Genomic DNA, 14009 nt, shown 5'->3' on the forward strand with positions numbered 1-14009 from the left:
GTTAGCAGAACTTCCATATTGGTCTGGTCATTTTGATAATTAAACAGAATGTTTGTAAGCTTTCAGAAGTAGTATTATTAATAGGAACCAAAATGTTTTTCACTAAGAATATGCTATGCAAAGTCAAACTTGTCTTTTTTTAATACAGTGCTTAGTGAATGCTGAAGATATAATTAATCCTGATTATAGCAAGCTTTTTGACAAAATCTTTGAAAATATTTGTGTAGAGAAATTAGAGAAAAAGAGACTATAGAATTAAGTGGAGCATAGCTACTTGGATGAGAATACTCAAAGAGTACTTGTTAATGGGTGGATGAAAGCTAGAAGAGAGGTCCATGATTGATATGGCAGAGACCCTATCATTTTCAACATGTATCAATGACTTTGGATAGGAAAAAAGTAGGAGACCTGACTATCAAATTTAAGGATGATACAAAGGTGGGTGGAATAGTTAATATAATTCTTATTCAAATAGATCTCAATGGGATAATAGATCAAAACAAAGAAAGTAAAATTTAATAGGTATTCATCCGTTTTTCTTCTATTCAATGTTCATTTATTAAGCACCTTTTATATGTAAAGCAGTTGGCTTATTCCTAAAGAGGCAAGGATGAATAAGATATATTCCTACTTTAGAAGCATGAAGAGAAAACATTTTAACAAATAATTGCAATTAAAGATAAGCCCTACTATACTGTATATCCACCAAGTTGTTATGGAAGCTCAGGGATGTGAATAAGTAATACATTTAGTGCAATGTGTCAGATAGAGGTTTTTGAATGACTTATAAAATAGTAGGCATGCTTAGTTTAACATTATGTGGGAAAAAATATGTCAGTGACACAATGTGTCTTAAAATGTGAAAGTATTAAGATTATAATGTTTAAACAAAATAAATATGTATTTACTTCTAGTTCAGAACATATATTTCAAAAGGATGTGATTAGAAATGAAAGAAGATAAACACACATAGAGATGTAGATGCAACAGGAGATAGCAACTAAATAAATTCTCTTTAGTGTTAATGAGGAAAAGTCCTAACAATTGCGAAATTATGGATATGCAATATTTTTTCATGTTGTGATGTTTTTTATTCTTGATTGTTTTAAAAGTTACATTAAAGATACTTATAATGTTATTATAAGATATCCTCTGTTTTAGAAGTTACTTTCTTTCATATCCTTTCCCTTGTTGCTAGTATTTGTATGTATACGTGTGTTTGTGTATATGTGTATTTCAAAAAATAAAATTTATACCTATGATAAGAGAGCAAATTTATGATTGCTAAGCAGTAGATTCAGTATTCCTGTCTATAAGTTATACTTGCTTGTATGTCTTCAATAATTTTCATTAAAAATATTTTGTTGGAGACTTATTTAATTCAAGTCCTTTCTTTTAAAAGGCATTTCAATTTAAAGTTGACTTTTAACCAACCGAATTAAACTGTATCCTAAATTTATGATTAGCCTTAAGTGCTTAATTCCTTTTTGAAGCTCATTTCCCCCTTCAATTTCATAGTGGTTTCATTGTAATGATGGTAGTGTTGAATTTCATGAAATTTTTGCTGGCAAAATTCAACATACATATTGAAAGTTGATGCTAGTGTTTCTCGCCTGGTAAGGTATACATTTATTTTAATCAGTGGCCGGTTAGCTCACTTGGCTACCCATATTGTTAATGAAGTAGAGGTCATGGGTTTCATCCCAGTGCAGGCCAGCAAGCTTCTCTTTGTTACGTGGCACAGGAGACGCCCCTCACCCCAGCCAGCTGGCTGGCAAATGTGTGCAGTTGGTGACAAGGAGAACTGGGTGAGACTGTGTAGATGGATTGGTGCAAATTCATCACCATAGCTAGGAAAATAACCCTGAACAAATGCCTTCCTAATGGACAACACATGGTTGTTTATATTCAATTGAATTGTAGATATATAGTTTGTCATTAATCTTACCTCTAGAAAATCCCACTTTTATTTAATAGATAAAATACTTCCCTCCTTTAGAACTTACTGGTTTAAAATCTTATAACAATATTTGACAATTTTTTACTGTTTTGTTCTCATATAATCTAATTCTTTTACATTTAAATTTCATAGCATTTTAGAGCATTGTGGATTTGCAGCAGTCTCATTTAGTTTTTGAGAAAGGCGATGGGCAAAAATCACATGAGCATTGATGATTTTGATGAGAATAAATCAGTCTGTGCTGAATATTAATCGTGAAAAAATGTTAAATCAAGCACATAATCTTTGGCTAGTGCCATTCAGACATCTCTTCCTCTGCATTTATTAGTATGATTTGGGTAAAAGAGTAAATTTAGTATTGTCTTGATATTTGGAAGTCTGTATGCTTTAACCAGCACAAATTAAATTAAGCTATTCACTACTTTCAAAAAGGGCGCTTAATAATGTTGAGTAAGCTTTCAAACTCAGTTTACTTCAGCATACGCTAATTACTCCCATCTAATCATGCTGTATCATGTAATTAATATGAACATAGCTAGGATTCACTTTTAATTTTTTTTCTTTCTGCAGGCTCTCATACAAAACAGCATACATATATTTAAAAATTACAACTTAACAAACGAATTTTAACTTTTCCTTTAAAAGCACTATACATTTCATTTGGTCATCTCAGACATCTTTTAAGAGGCAACCTTAGCATAATTGTATGCATTTTATTTTAAAAATAGTGAGTTTAATTTAATACAGAAGAAACCTATTTTATTCATTCAGCCTAATTAATCAGCATATATCAAAACCTTAGTTTTAGAACAAGTAGATTATAGAATGTACACAGTGAATTCCTGTTACACTCAAAATGGCTCTTTTGAACCTATTCAGGGTTTTGATTCTAATACCAAATGTAAAATATAAATGTTAAAACTGAGTGCCACTATTGGTAAGGAAGTCTGAGAGCCATGGAATATATAATTATCTGGGCTTTTCAGAAATTAAAGCTCTGCAGTTTTCATTGTATGATTTTTTACATGAAATGACTTCTGTGTTTAGAGAAGATTAATCTCTTTAGATCTCTAAAAGACCATTTTCAGACCACTAGAGTCTAACAATAGCCCTTTACTGAGATTTTTTAAGTTGTTTCAATCTAATTTTTACAATAAGCTATAGCACAGTACAATTGATAGCAACCTCAATGTGGGTTTCTTTTTTTTTAATGTAGTTTCAGAATTTCCCTATAGAAAGTGCTTAGTACTTCTCACAACTGGTTGCCAACAAAACAATTCTATCTTTACTGTCTATGGTTATTTCACATACCATACAAAAAATAGATATATTTAATTCTTTAGAATTTTTTTGTGGAAACTTAGGAACGTGCTGCTAATCATTTTCCCTGAAATTCCTACTTTTATGAGTTTTAGGGTTTTTACAGTCAGTATGAATTTTTCTGTCAGAGTGCAGACCCATTGACAATACAATCATTTAAAAATCTAATTACTTTCACCTGTTCAAATAAGTGAAATTCATGCTGGAAAACGTGTGCAAACTGCCATGGGAAGTAGTTGAACTCCCGCTCAAGGAAGGCTTTCCAGGCATCTTTTTTGTCCCTTGAGGTGTTTATGTCCTTTTAGAAGTCTGTACGGATTTGGTCCATAGTCACAGATTTGTGACTAAATGGCTGTGTGATCGAAGCTACTAAACAGTAATAAGGCTTGGTAATAGCTGTTTGAGGTTTATTTCAAAAGCTTCATGTCTAATCTCATTAGAATACCTATGGGTACAAATGTTATTTTTCCCTTGTGTGTTCTAAACATAGAGTAAATGATGGATCATAATTAATGTACTAAAAAGGCACATTTTGTCTTTGTTTTTATTTTTCAATGCATAGTTAGTTCACCTAAACCTAACAAATATGAATGTTTTCTTTTCCTTTTTTGTTTTCTTACATTGTGTTTTGTTTATGCTTTAACCAAAAAGGCTGCACTTATATATATAGAAAAAGAAGATGAACATATGTCAGTGAATTTCAATTGCTTTAAACAAATCAAAACAAAGGGAATAATTTGCTAATAGTCTTCCAGCACATTTGAAGCACTGTTGTTTGTTTGGGGAGGTGAATGAAACATGTGTTATGAAATTTCTCAGCAGCAATAGTTATACATTTTTAGTTGATAGACTTTTAAGCTGTCACATCCTTATTTTCTTTTCCTGGCAACAATTATTGCGTCATGAAATGAAGATAATTGTAATTTTGTTTTGTCTTAGATGCCATTTATAAGATATGTTATACATATTATTACCTCTCATTCCTATTAGATTATATTTTAGTAAAATTAGAGTTTAGTTGATTCAGGAAATTATACTACTGCCTTTAAAGCATTATTACCATTTTGTTAAGATTGGATATTAAGGAATTCAAATGACCAGGTCTGTTATTAGAATAGGGAAACAAATTCCACTTAACTATTTTGATCCCTTTCCTTCTCTTTTAATACGTAGAGTATATATAATACTTTGTGCACAGGCTAACTTACAATATATGTGTTTTTGTGTGTACTTTATATCATACCTAACAGATATTTTAAGATAATAAGATTTAAACATGCAGTTCATAAGTTTTAAATTTGTATGCTTTGGAGAGCCAATCAAAGCCCATGAATGGATAAAATAGGCTTTTAGTAATAACGTAGGAAGAGACAGTGACAGAACTGGAGATGGCAGGCTCCTTCTCAAGGTATTGAATTCAATTGCTTTAAAGCATCTTATGTACTGTCATAATCAAGGATAACACTTCTGACTGAATTTAGTCCCAGTTTGAGACGTCTTAAGAGCCCAGCTTTTCTGTATATCCTCACCCAGGGATTTTCTACCATGGAGGAATCACTGTTGTGGCCCTTCCAATCTGACCCTTTTGCTTCTAAGAGTTTATCAGAATTTGTCAGTATAATTAATAGTAAGTTAGCAAATATTATAGTCTGACTAATAGAACTATGAACTACAATCTTAACACTAGTGCTTCACAATACATGCAGTTATATCTCTGAATCATCATAGATCTTTGGATTGTTGGAAGCCATTTCCCCTGAGCTCTAAGTCTAAAAGTTTCTGTCTACTCCCATCTACTACTCTCTGATGCTCACTGACATGCTAACACTGCTTTGTAACTGACACTCAATTACTCTCAATCAGCATTTCCCATCTAAAATCATGGAACATCACCTCTTTCTAGTGAAGACAAGAGTATCTCTGTAAGAAAGGTAACTAAATAAGCCCTATAATTCAATTGCCATTTTTATAAATACACACATTATATATGTAATTCTATATATAATTAGCAAAAATTAAAGTTTTTTGGTCTGGCTTTGTACATTGAAAAATATCTGGTTCTCTTAAAAATTAAGCACTACACAGAAATTAGTGAAATAGACACATTTGTTTGGGCCCAAGGCAAGTACTACTCCAGTTTTCCTAACAGTTAGTAAAACATCTGTCTGATTTTAAAAGCTGAAAGGCATGCTAATTATTTTCTTTAATTTTTAATTATTATTTTTAGTTGCAATGATACCCTCACTAGTCTGAAGTGACTTATGAAACCTGTTTTATTTACAGTATAAATTTCTAATTGAACTAAATTATACACATTGGTTAGTACTCTGTGGTATATAGAATTTGAAAACAAAATTGGGCATTTCATACAGAACACTGAGAACACTAACTAGTGACACTATTTTAAAATCTTCTGACTGCTATATATGACTTTACTTTTAAAACTAAATGGAACAAATGTCTCAGTACTTAAAATTTATTACCTGAAAGAGAGCTCCATTTTGATACTATAGTTCATCTTAGGTACTTTTTAATCACTGTGAAAAATGGCTCTATAACCATTTAACAGTTGATGTGATTTGAATGTTTGACCCCTCCATATCTTCTGTTGAAATTTGATCCTCAGTGTTGAATGTGGGAGGTGTTTGGGTCTTGGGGGCAGATCTCTCATGAATGGCTTGGTGCCCTCTCTCAGGTAACCAGTGAGTCCTCACTTATTAGCTCACAGGAGAGCTGGTTATTTAAAGGAGGCTGGCATCGCCTCCTCCCCCTCTTTTTGCTCCTTCGCTCACCATGTGACACACCTGCTTCTCCTTTACCTTCTTCCTTTCTTGGAAGCTCCTGAAGCCCTCACCAGAAGCAGATGCTGGTGCAATGCTTCTTGTACAGTCTGCAGAACAATGAGCAGAATAAATCTTTCTTTCTTTTTTTTTTTTTTTAAACCTCTTTTCTTCATAAATTACCTACCTTCAGGTATTTTCTTTATAACAGCAGGAAATGAACTAACACAGCAGTTATTATGTAAAAGCCTCCAGTTTGGGGGTGCCAGGCTGATCATAGAGCCTCAACCTTGGGTGTTACCCTGAAGAAGAGTGGTAGAACAGTGGGTATAAAATCCCTCTACCATTCTTTAACAAAATCTTTAGTCTCTATGGGGGCTCATAAAGAAAACTGAGCAGTGTGGCCAGAGGTGAAACCTTCTGGCTAGTGAACATTCCGGGCACACACACAGTTTCAGCAGTGATGATGAATACTGCCAACTGCTGCCGTCTGGGTAGCATTGTTCCAAAATAAATTCTGTGCCAGTAAAACAGAACTCTGTGATAAAGCGGCTGACTAAACCACCTTGACCAACATTTCAGTTAGCTATTGCTGTGTAACAAACCATCCAGAAATTTAGTATCTTAAAACAAAAATAGCCATTTATTTTATTTATAAATATATAATTTTGGCAGAAGTTGGCTGGAAAGCTTGTCTGCTCTGCATGGCTTCAGCTGAGGCTGCTAGACTGAAGCTGGAGGATCAAAGCACCTAAGATAGCTCAGTCACATGGCTGGCAAATTGGTTCTGGCTGCTGGCTGTAAACTGAGCCAGGGTACTCAACCGAGTGTCTTGATTCCTCTTAACGTGGGTTGTTTGGGCTTCCTCACAACATGGCAATAAGTGTTCAAAGGGTTCTTGGGAAAAAACTGCAAAGCTCTGATCTAGCCACAGAAGTCCAAGAACATCACTTCTATCACATTCTATTTATCTAGGAAGTCTGTAAAGAGGAGGAGAACTAGACTCCATCTCACAATGGGAGGTAGGCGTAGCCAAGAAATTGTGGCTGTCTTTGATCTACAACAGCAAATAGGGCGAATTTTGGCATTGGTGGTCCTTGTCATTCATATGCCAAAAGTCCTGCATAATCCGCTTGAGCAGGCTTCCTAATTATAAATGCTGAATCCATATCTTCCACTGTCTGTACCTTCTTCTTTGCCTCTTCCTGCTCAGAGTAAGCTGTTTTTGCTTGGACACTTCCAGAAAAAGACCCTAAGTTTCTAATAAATGGCTTGACACTTCATATTATATTTATCTTCTTAAAGACTGTCATGACAGCCAAAAGTAACCAATGAACAATTTTCATTGCTATTTTAATATATCAAAAAATTATCGGAGTAGAGGTTTTTTTCATATAATTTTGATATGTGTAAATTTGGCATCCCTTTGTTTAAATCCCTAATCAGATGATTTCCAACACATTGTACAACACATTAAATTTTATCATATTGATTATATATTCATTTTATTACACTGCTGAGTCCCTTCTATATGATATCATTCATTAGATGTCTTTATGTTTGTCAAAAAATCATATTCAAGGAATTATATTTCCCTGTTCTTTTCTATTATAAACTCAAAAATCTATGCTAATGGAAAACATTTTGCTAGATGTTATAAATATGTCATTCATAAAACTACATTATGAAAGTAAAGAAAAAGTATTTAATGTTCTGATTAAAGCCAATTATACTAAATCTATTAATGATATTGAATTGTACTTGTTCAAAGTTTAAAATATTAGGAAAAATGTCACTTTTTATGTGATTCCTGCTTTGGGCTTTAGAAATTTATTATGTTCCATGTCAGTCTCAGATGTTTTTATTTTTTTTCTTTTAACTTTTCTTTATTACCTTGTACTCTTTCTAGTATGTGAATTTACTGACCCTTCAGATGTCTTCTCATTAGATGTACTTGTATGGCTTGTATGGTTCATTAAAGTGTCCTTAGACAGATAGAGATCACAGAGAACACCAAGGTATGCAATGTCCAATCCCTCTCTGAAGCAAAGGAGTCGTGCCCCAATGGCTTTAGGGGCATTCACTTGTCATGCAGTTGGCTTTTGGCCAACAGAGATGAACAAATTAGTAGAGTGTACCTGTGTTGGCTCTGTTCCTAGCCTCGTTTATGTAATTGATGTCTGGTGGCCTCATTATGAATCATTAGCATTTCAACTTGATGTCTGAGCCTGGCAAAGTGCTGCTTGTTGTTAGGCATTAGCAAGTTACCATAACATATAAAGCAAGAGAACCTGGACATTCTAACTAGATCGATATCAAAATCAAGATGGTAATACTTGAAGCTTGAATTAAGTAACTCTTAGAGCTCCTTATGTTTGAAATGATTAATAACAAGTTTGGATTTGTGTTAGACTACTTTTTGATAATACAAAAGATATTTTTGTCAATAACAATATACTCTGACAATGTAGTTCTTTTAAATATTTTTAAGTTTTTTCACATTTGTTAATTTTATTTTCATTGCTTTAATGTTTAATTAATATACATATTTGTATATACCTGTGACCAATAGTAATTTTGTTTTAAATACACCAGGTTTTTAAGCCAAAGAAATAACATATTTGGAGATAGTTTTGATTTTAATGAGTGAAAGATTTACTGTGAATTCACTATTCTCACAATAACAGAAGAACCCTAGGTTGCTTTAGAGCCAAACTGAAGTATAACTATTTCCCTAATCTAGAGTTGTTCCTATAAAGTGTCCGTTAGATTACTATTAATAGTTATGATACAAAACAAAAGAGTGTTAAATAGGCATATGCCTTATCACTTAGTACTTCTGATTCAAGGTAGATGATACAGATAGAGGATGCCATTGTAAGATTTACTACAATAGACACAGAATAAAATTAAATAAAAATTCTCTTAAGTAAAAGAAATATATATACCGAGAATCTATATTTTATGTAAAGGATGTATGTTTTTAGAAATGAAAAAACCCTGCTTTTAGGTTCTATTTGTTATTACCTACATCTTGTCACTTAATTTCTTAGTCAAAGCCTTTCTATTAATGAAATGAAAAAAAAATGTGATTAGTGCCTTTTTTTCTCCCCTCAGAGTATTTTGTCATTATAATTTTCTAACCCCAGTGCCCCACAGTGTCTGGTATATAGTAAATGTTAAATAAATGTTTGACTAGCAAAAAAAGAAATGAACATCATACTTACCTTTTTTATCTAAAGTATTTCTATTTTTATTTGATTACCAAAGTGAGAATGTTTTCATTGTGGAACATTAGACAATACTGTAAAAAGAAATAAAGAAAATAGAAATCAGTAGTCATACTCACTGTTAACATATTATTGTATCTACAGATATGTTTTCTATGAATCCATATATGTATTTTTTTAAATTAACATATGGTGGTACTTTAATAATTGATAACTCGTTTTTGTCACCTAATCACAAACATTTTCTGAATTCATTAAATATTCTATATCTCATTTTATTTTTAGTATCCAATAACTACCATTTATTGAGTCCTAGGTGGGTACCAAAATGAATTCTCTACTAAGTTCTACAAATATTTTACCTCATTTATTATCTGAGGCAGGCATCATCTCTGTCTTATCAATATGGAAATTGAGTGTCAGACTGTTACTTATGGTAAAACAAGTACTAAAAGGAAAAAGAAAAAAAAAGATTAGAGTCACAGCTGTTTGGCTCCAAAGTACATGCCTTTAACCACCATATTGTATCATCATTCAATACTAATATAAATGTATTTATCTAGTATCTCATTGTTCTTTTAGGTTATCTATTCTTTTACTATCACAGACTACACTGAGGCTTGTCTGAGTGCAGGAGAGGAGAGAAGAAAAAGGAATGGACTACAAAGGGAGAGGGGAAACTTTAAAAAATGATAGATACACATTATCTTAATTGTGTTGATGGTTTCAGAAGTATATATAATACAATATCAAAACTTACCAAATTGTTAACTTTATGTGTAGTTTATTATGTATCAATTATACCTAGATGAAGCTATAAAAAATGTTTTACAAGAAAACTACATTGATATGTTATTATATGTAAATAATTAACCATATCCAAAATTATTTCCTTGGTGCAATTTCTGAAGACATTTTTAAAGGTCAGAAAATACTACTCATATTTTTATGTACTTTTATATGTATATGCATATGCCCCTGAAAGTTTGTATGAATGCATACTTCTTTCATTTATATATGAATGTATTTGTTTTAAAAGAATATAATTATAATGAAATATTAGACATTTAGATTCTACTGTGTGCCTTTACATCTTCACATCACCAATTTAGATGAACAAGTACTTAAATAGGTTAGACAGTGTGGTGGTGGTAATATAGCTAGTAAATAGTAGATGAAAATATGATTCTCAGGAAACCCAACTACAACAATGTAATATCTGTTCTATTCTCCACTCTATGGACACACTAGATATTCACTAAATCCTTATATTTTCTAGACAACTGTTTGAAAAGCCTTAGCCTGAAAATGAAGGTAATTCTCAAAAGAACACATAATGGGAAGTTTCTTCCAGGAATAAGGTAACCATATAAATTGTCATCCAATCTTGTATGCTTACAAATGTAAAAAGGGGTTCTGTTAATAATTAGTCTGGGACATGTGGAAACAGAACATCTGGGAAAACGGGGGAAAGAAAAAGGGGGAGAAGGACATGCATTTTAAAATAAATAATATTTACCAAGCACTAAGTACTCATGTGGGTTTTCTCACTTTACTCCTCCCAACTGCCCTTGAGATATTTGTAGATCAGTTTTCCCAAAAGAATACAGATGCTCTGAGAAGTTAAGTGCTTAGGCAGCTTCTCACAAAATTAGTGACTGATGATCCAGGGATTTACAGCCAATTTTGTCCAATTCCAGAGCTCATAATGATTCCACTATTAGCTTTTTTTCTGATATGTAAATAAAACAAGGTTAATCTGTTCTCAAAAAGCAAATAATTGTCATACATTGTAAAGGAAGGGACTAGAAATCTAGATAGCTCAACATGTTTATGAAGATTTTGAACACCTTTTATAGACTCTTTCTCTTAAGTCTCTGTTATAAGTTTATTTTATATTTTAGTTGGCATTTAAGAATTTATCTGTAAATGTAAATTTATGTGTAATCATTCAGGCATGGAATAATAGAATCAAACAATTTTTAAGTTGCAAAAAATCCTGAGCTACAAAACAGTATGTAATCTAGTGATCTTCAAACAGAGCCTGTGGACAAATGCTGACCATGATAACTATGTCAAAGAGGACTTTGACCAAAAAAACAAAAACAAAAAAAAGCTCCAAAGAGAATGCTCTTTCCGCCATTGACTCCCTTACTTCAAAAAATATAAAGTTGGCAACACAGCCTTGTTCCCACTTCTTTTCTTATTCTACTTTTTATTTGAAAGAAATTTACAAGTTGTTGAATTCAAAAGTCTGGTATAGGACAATAAGAATCAACCTTCTTTTCCTGTAGAAGAAAAAAGTGGGCCATCCACATTTTAGCTTTGTCAAAATACCTCAAATAAGAATAAAAGCTGTGTTATAGTTTGCATGTCTGTTATATAAGGCACTGGGGCTATGTGCTTTTCATACTTTGCTTATTTATGCTTTATAACATTTTTGTAAGATAGGCAGTGTTTCATTCATTGCATTTGAGAAAACTGAAGTTTGGAGAAGTTTAAGTAGCTTTCCTAAGAGAGCATGGATTGTAAGTGGCAGAGCCTACAGTTCAAATTCAAAACTTCAGAGGCATGCTTTTTTTCCCCTGTTGCTTCATAGAAGTTATGTTCTCCCTTCATCCATTGATCTTTCCATTTTCCATAGTTTCTTCATTTCATTTACATTTCCTTGTACACACTTTAGGTTTAGGCAACCTTATACCAGTGATATATCTGTCTTTTAATTTGACATTTCACAATCCTCAACAGAATCATTAGTATATCCAGAAAATGTAAATATATGTGTATATAGTCCTTTTGTATGCCAGGCAAATTTTGATTATAGCAAATACTATTAAAATATTATTTTCATAAAAATGTATAAAACATAGATGGTTTATTATTCAAGCTTCATATGTCACACAAAGTTCTGATAAAAGTGGTGAGACTGTCTTTTGGAGTTTGTTGTAATATTATTTAATTTGTTGACCTGCCTTAAGTTTCAATAAAATAAAATTTCATTAATTTTTCCTCAAGTGTTCAAAATAATAATGTGAATAAATTACCATTTTCTAGGTATTCATTGCTTACATTCCTTAAATGAATTATAAAAACACCTTAATATTTGTTGGATGTTCACAGTATACAAAATGGTCAACTAGAAGCTAAGGACCCAAAATCTGTGATAAGGTTTGTGCTTTGAGGAAGCTTATAATTGAATAGGAAGGAAAAAGACATACATGGAGCTTCTATCCAGTGGAATTACGGAATTAAGGAATTCCAGTGGCCTTCTCTTTTGGGACTCATTATTTCCTACTTTGACTTATAATCATTTGTGCACTGTTGTTTATCCCCCCCTACCGTACTGTAACTTCTTGGTTGAAGGGATCTTGACTTATCCTTATTTGTAATTCCCTCTAGCACCTGAGGCAATACAGCGCACAGTGAGTGGCCCATAAATAGCTTTTGAATGAATAATATATAAAACACTAACAATACAAGACTCTATATCTGATCTGCCAAATGCATGGAACTGGCGGCAAGTGCTGTAGAAGTTTATTGGGATTGGTAGCTCAGGAGAGTTTTCACAGAGGAGGCAGTACTTCAGAGAAAATGTGAAAAGGGAACTGTAGGGAAACAGGGGGAGGGCATTCCAGTCAGGTGGAAGAGCATGCGAGGTATTTAGAAGGTAGAAACACAGAGAAGTTATATTTTATGCTGTAGTGGGTACTTCAGACTTCCTGTAATGATATGACTTTCGTAAAAAATATAGATAGATAGATAGATAAAGGTTGAAACTGGAGTATAGGTCTTAAATAGCCAAATAAGAAGCCCATAATGTCATTTTATACATATCATTAATAAACATCAAAGCAATCCTTACCTTATGACAGAGGATATATTTCATTGGTTATTTAAAAAAAAAAAATCTATGTTCACCCACAAATAAAATGTATCTCTTCCTCTTCTTTTCCTCCTACCTCCCAGAGAGTAAAACGCTGTGGTTTAGATCCTGACCTCAGAACTAGACCTCCTATGGTCAAACTGTCATTCAGCCACATACTCTGGAAACTTAGTTCAGTTAATGCAGTAGGTAGAATATAAGCTCTGTTTGTGTCCCAGAGACACAAAATAACAGTATCTTATTACAGTGTAGAAGTTTCTTTTCATAAGTCCTGCTGGTCTGGTGGTGGTTGTTTTATTTATATGGTTATATGATGAACTGCCTCAAAACTTTGTAGCTTTAAAAGAGCTATAGATTCTGAGGATCATAATTTGGGTAGACTTCAGTGAGGAGGCTCATCTCTGCTTCACATCGTATGAACTGGGCAGACTTCAGTGGGTCTCAGAGATCCAAGACATATTAAATCTCATGTCTAGTGCCTTGGTGCTGGCTACAGTTGTAGCCACTTAGTTCTCTTACACATGATTTCTCTCTTTCTTTCTCATTTGGTAGTCTAGCATTAGCCTCATGACCTGGGTACTGGCTTCCAAGATAGTGAAAACAGAGGCTGTAAGGTCTAGGCCTGAAAGTCTTAAGTATCATTTCTGCTAAATCCGATTGACTAGAACAAGACATAAGGTCTGACCAGATTTAAAGGGAGGGACCCGCAGAATGCGCCCATCTTTGGACACAACCTATCAAAGTAGATATGTTCTAAGAGGTCTTCAGTTGGCCTGGATTGCTTTCTCATGTTGCTCTGACATCTCTAGAGTGTTGCCCCACTCTTTGTGGTCCAA

The 14009-nt window shown here is 33.0% G+C and overlaps 1 protein-coding gene across 7 annotated transcripts in view; it reads left to right on the plus strand.

Annotated features, from left to right (window-relative positions):
• Positions 1–14009, plus strand: part of FOXP2 (forkhead box P2) — a 536491-nt gene that overhangs the window by 239291 nt on the left and 283191 nt on the right. Inside the window, exon 4 of one of the 7 annotated variants that reach the window (XM_076006561.1) lies at positions 10570–10651. The exons of the other annotated variants lie outside the window; for them this stretch is intronic. The gene's annotated coding sequence lies outside the window, so the exon portion shown is untranslated. The remainder of the gene's footprint in view (positions 1–10569; positions 10652–14009) is intronic. 7 annotated transcript variants of the gene reach the window in all.

The sequence above is a fragment of the Microcebus murinus genome, chromosome 9 (genome assembly GCF_040939455.1).
Source record: "Microcebus murinus isolate Inina chromosome 9, M.murinus_Inina_mat1.0, whole genome shotgun sequence".
In the NCBI taxonomy this organism is placed as follows: domain Eukaryota; kingdom Metazoa; phylum Chordata; class Mammalia; order Primates; family Cheirogaleidae; genus Microcebus; species Microcebus murinus.